Source organism: Anoplophora glabripennis, unplaced genomic scaffold (assembly GCF_000390285.2).
Source record: "Anoplophora glabripennis isolate ALB-LARVAE unplaced genomic scaffold, Agla_2.0 scaffold473, whole genome shotgun sequence".
Classification (NCBI taxonomy): domain Eukaryota; kingdom Metazoa; phylum Arthropoda; class Insecta; order Coleoptera; family Cerambycidae; genus Anoplophora; species Anoplophora glabripennis.
In genome coordinates, this window is record NW_019417197.1 from 362027 (window position 1) to 367984 (window position 5958).

The 5958-nt window shown below is 32.8% G+C and overlaps 1 non-coding gene across 1 annotated transcript; it reads left to right on the forward strand.

Moving 5' to 3' along the window:
• Positions 1-2147: 2147 nt before the first annotated feature.
• Positions 2148-2220, forward strand: Trnak-cuu. Its single transcript has one exon. It is a non-coding gene; the product is annotated as a tRNA-Lys (tRNA).
• Positions 2221-5958: the final 3738 nt, after the last annotated feature.

Below are 5958 nucleotides of genomic sequence, written 5' to 3' on the forward strand. Positions count from 1 at the left end.
TATGTTATGGACCAGGTGATTAATGCGGGCATTATTAAAAATGTGCGAGCATTATGAATAATGTCTAGGTCTATCGGGCTAAGTGATTAATTACTATCTAAACTTCATTATTTATCACATTGCACGGTCATTATTATATTGCTACGTGACAATTGGGCAGTTTGATAATAATGCTAAATTTGACACGGTGCGGGGAGGGAAGCACGCGTGACACGCTTTGACCAATCAGCGTGCGGCGGACTTCAAACGCTATTGTTTTTGTTTAGTTTAAATAACTCTGTTACTTACTACATATTGTATAATTATTATTTTCAATTTTATGTTCTATTTTACTTATATTTTCATTTGACTTTTATTAAGTTTAAAGTGTTGAAAACTATTAGATGCTAATTATGCCAAATAATGAGTCTGATTGCTTAAACTTTAGTTTATTTTATGTTTTATAATAATATGTCAAAACTTCTATAAAATAAAGATATGTTGTGAAATGTTTGTTTTAAATTTTATATGTTTTGTGTTACCTATATTTTTAATATGACTTTCCTTAAGTTTTAAATGCAGAGCCTAGTGGATTCTTAATGTAGAAGTCCTTGCTAATTAATCCAAATAATGAGTCTAATTATTTAAATTGCTTAACACTTAGTTTATTTTAAGTTAAATGACAATAATAAAAAATAGTAATTAAATATGTTTGTATTACTCTGCCCAAAAGGTAATGGACAATATGTATAATGCCCGTTCAATTTGATTAATTGAATAATTATTATCAAATTGCACACTCATATTGGGCATTTTTCATAATGATTTATCACTTGGTCCATAACATATACATCTTTGTAATTACAAAAAAGTGAGGAATCCAAAAATTATGAATACATAATATATATAGAATTCCATAAAAAAAACAAAATTTTGGTTTTTATCTTCGATATCCAGCAATGATTATTTCATATACATACTTTAAAATGGCAGGAAAATCTCTTAAAATTTTCGTCTTCACCATTTCTTCCTATATAAAAATGAAAATTTGAAAAAAGTTTGTAATGGAAATTATTCCTTGAAAACCCCTCTATCAAAATGCTCTGATGTAATTTTTTTGTAAAATGACCAGAAAAAAAGTTATAACGAACAAAAGAAAATTCGTTCCCAAATTTTTATCTATTTTCGTTAATAACTTTGTTATTTTTAGTTCTACGACTAAAAGTTATGGAAGCAAATTTGTAGAGAATTTAATTTGCAACAAAAGATGTGTTTACAAATTTTCTGTGCGACGAATAGTTTGCTCGATATAGTAAGTAGTAGTATAAAAACCATTCGCAGCCCTTTTTACAAGATGGCGGCCGATGCATAAGGGTTGCGACCCCACAAACATGGATTTAACTTTACACTAACCCCGTCTTGACATCCAAAAATTAAAATTGCGTGCTCTGACTTTTGCAACCCCAAATGTAACTATTCAATGGACTATAATTGTTATATTTTAGATTGAAGTGGAGGTATTGCATCATAATTTTTTCAAAATATGTATGGAAAAACTAATTAATTGCGTAAAAATTCAAATTTGAATCTCAAGATTTTACCTTAAAATGGCAATTGATTGCGCCATTTCGTATTTTTTAGCATTAGATTTTTAATTTCCTGGATATATTCAGAAATTAACATGTGGCAAACTGGCAACACTGTGTTGGGCCGCCACCACCATAGGCGATGCTCCCTAAGTTCACATTCGTTGTCAAACAAATCCTCTCTTGTCTCTTGTCGTCACCTTCGCTAAATGAAGTCTTTCCAGTCCGACAAAAGGACTTGTTTTGATCGTTTAACGCGACTGTTATGTTATGACAGGAAGTAAACGCCTGTATGTCGGCAAGAGAACGCTTACTGCGTGGTACTCGAGAAGGTTCAGGAAATAGTAAACAATTTAGTCACCGAGAACGACATACCCAAACATCCTATACCAATTATGACCAAGACCTTGGGCTATATAACTAATGTGCGCTTTTTATTGGAATTTTGTCGCCAACTGGTGTTTTTATTTACCCAGTGCATTTGCTTAAATATTTTTTAAACATTTCTAGGATGCCTATTTAGTGGAACAAAATTAACTAAGTCATTCCATTTTTTTAAGTACAAGTCAATTGAACGTAGAAGCCCGGCTAGCTCAGTCGGTAGAGCATGAGACTCTTAATCTCAGGGTCGTGGGTTCGAGCCCCACGTTGGGCGAATTTTTTTTTTTAATATTAAATTGTTTTCAATTTTAAAACTGAATAAGGAAAAATGTATATTTAAATGAAGGAACACAAATCATACTTACTTTCATAATCTTGATCGCAAAATATACTCTACAAATTCGTATATCTTGATGGACAGACGGTCGAATAAAAAGTAGCAAATTTTTGCGCCACTGGATTTTCCGGACTTTTACTGATTACATTGTACTTAAAATTGTGTTTGTAATAAAAAATGTCTATACATTTTTTTGAGAAGCAAACAGTTTTAGAGTTATTTTCGATTTACTCACAATCAACAGTGTGATTACAAAAAAAAATATGACTCGAAAATAATTTGTAATAAAATTTAAAATACCATTACAAATCAGATAAACTTGTAGAAAATCAAATGGTGTATTCCTTACGAAAACAATAAATTTTATATACAGGGTATTCGGAAGAAGGGGCTATATCTCAAGGATAATTTCCTTGGGTGAAAATTAAGCGACATAGCTCAAACTACTTTAATAAAATCTCGCTCTGACTTTTTTAAACTTAAACTTTTTTTCGCATTAAGCAACTAAATATACAACTTTTTTGTCGCGTGAATTCTTTTTGTAGCTTGCTTCCTTTTTTGAGAAAAAAAACACATTATTGCATGTGCCTGGGCCAACATAATAAAAAAATAAAACTACCAAACTATCAAAAACTGAGGATGTACCTGTAATATTTTTCTATATCAATAGTCTATTCTAGTCTTACAAATTGTTAAAAAAAAATAATGCTAGTTAAAAAAAATTTTTTGTTTTATTAATTATTAAAAAATTGTTTTTTGTTGTCCATAAACATGTATTAAAGTGGTTTATATATTTTTTTTCCAAAAAGGAAGGTAGCCACGAAAAAAATTCAAGAGACAAAAAGGTTGTATTTTTAGTTGCTTTACGCAATGCATTTTTTTTGTCTAAAATATTGGTTGGATGCACTGGATTTAATAATTTTAATCTAGTTAGGGCTAAATTAGCTCCTTTCTACCATAAATAACACTGTTAAATTTTATTAATATCGGCTAAAGGATTATTAAGATTTTTACGATAAAACGATTTTTAAAAAAAGTTCCTTGAAAATGATCTATGTTTATACAGGGTCGGAAAGTCCCCATGGTTCATCGGCCGTTACATGAGAATGATAAAGTAAGTCATAGAAATCCGTGCGATAGAGAAAGATGGCTATAATGAAGGCGTCTAATAGTCACCGCCCATTTCGCCCTTCCACAAATAAGAAGTGGATTTTATTTGTGGAAGAGCGAAATGGGCGGGGACTATTAGACGCCTTCATTATAGCCATCTTTCTCTATCGCACGGATTTCTATGACTTATTTTATCGCTCTCACGTAACGGCCGATGAACCATAGGGACTTTCCGACCCTGTATAAACTTTTCTTCTTAAAATCACTCAAAGAATCACCCCTTGAGGTTTGACCACATACTTAAATAGCACCCTGTAGTTACTTTATGTCGCTAAAATTACTAAATATTTGCGTTTTTCAAAATATCTACCAACAAAAAACAATATATATTACATATAATTATGCATATTTGACAACACTGTTAAGATAAATCGATTTATTTACATACAAAAAGTCTACCCTTTGAAGTATGTTATCGAATATTGCGCAAAAATCTGGGATACATACCATACCTACCTTCATTGCTTTTAGAATAAGATAACAGAAATAAACTTTACACTATTACAGTCGCTGAAGTAATTGACAAAGTGGCGCCCTCTATGAAATGCCGTCTGCAACGTAAACTTACATTCGATCTCGCAGCGGCAGCATCGGACGGTCCACCACGCGCCCGAACCGAATTCCGTGGATCGCTGCCATGCAACCGTCCAAGTTGGCTGCGACAGACGCGCCGATGCGCGGAACAGAAACTAATCGCTCTTCTTCGCTACCGCGTTTGACAGTTCCGTGTAGGCGTTTGTTTCAATTTGTTCGCGTTGGGAAAGTGGTCATGAAACGTGTGGAAAACGACGGCAATCAGAACTAGGACCTCAGAATTGGGTAAGTTTTGTCATTTTACACGGCCCAAAATCGATCTGCCGGCGGCCCCCTCCGGTCGGGTTTAAATTCAATTTCTACTGACCTTGCCCTTGCTGATTCAGTTTTCGCTTTTATTAAAAATGTAAGACGGCAGTCAGGGCCTTTGCGAAGCCCTGACTGCTGCTGAAGAGCCTTAAAAACAACCTAGGTGTAGTAATTCTTTTGCGTCGCTGTAGTTTTCGACGTCAGGTAAGTGTGTCAAGTTTTTTTTAATACATGTAAATGTTTACGTAGGCTTGTCTGTTCCGAGTACAATAGTGTTTATGCGATAGTTAAGATCTAATTTATCCTTGTACAAAGCTCTTTATTATAGACCGAATAACTAAGTGATCAACGCAATTAGCGTAAACATTGTTATTATCGTCGTAAGCCTTCACAGAATATTGAGTGGGCTAACAAGACTTGTTTACCACAGATTTTTAAAACGAAATAAACATTAAACCATCCAGTGATGTGGAAAAACTGATTCGTAAGAGAACTTTGTTCTAACGGTACTTTGTTAATTATATTCTTACTTAGTTATTCTTTTCTTATTACCCGTATTAAGCACCTATTTGATTGTTATTGTTTAGCGGAGACAAAGCATTTCCTGCTGAATTTAATGGAGCATGTAGACAGCATGAAGTTGTTTTGCTCCCAGAGAGAGCATTCCTTGGTTGAAAATTGTACAAAAACACCATAGTGTGGTTGGTGTAGAAATTATCATAACCGGTTCACCGGTTGTCTATTTTCCAATTTGTTGGAAATACCTAGGTATCGATAGTAGAAATCAGAGAAATATTCTTCCTAATGTATCAGACAATGCAATTTTCTTGCAGGGATTTCGTTGCTGCGATAGAATCTACGAAATTTTTCTTATCAGATCATGCAATTCAGTCGCGGCAACTGAATTGCATGAATTAGAACAAGAACATTCTCTATTCCGTGCAACAAAATTGCAGGGATTCTAGTTACTTTTATGGAGATTTGTTTATTACCAATCTAGCTGTTGTTGGCTGTTGGTCATGGCTGTTCAATGCCGTTGAAGCCATTATTAAAGCTATACAACAATTTACTTTCAAATTTTCATTCACTGCAAAGTTTTGCTTGAATAAAAAATAATTGTTTACAAGATACAAGAAATGTAACATGTTAAACAATGCACAGTTGGTAACACTACTGCAAACTAAACAAATTGCAACAATTCTGTTCCATTTTGTGATAATAAACATGCAATTTTATCCACGCAACAAAATCCCCGCAATTTTGTCGCCGCAACTAAATTGCATTGTTGATACAGGCTTAATGAAAAATAATTTTGAAAGCTCGTAGCTTGCTAAAAACATTAAATCAAATAAGTAATCAAATGTTTCTAAATTTGTTTGAAGTAAGCTCGATGATGTAGAAATACATACTTCTAAAAACTGCTATTTTTAGTAAATTTATATGATTCAACAAAACTATTTACCTACTGCTTTTTATTTGATGAAAGCATGTTATATGTTACATGCAGAAAATAGGTAATGTTAAAATTAGTACATATGCTTTTTTTTATTTCATTGGACAATTTTTTTGATAAACTAAACAGAAGCAACTTAATTTATAGATTTGACACGAAAAATATCAATATGTCATATTTATACGTCTTTGTAAACGTCTTCTGTTACA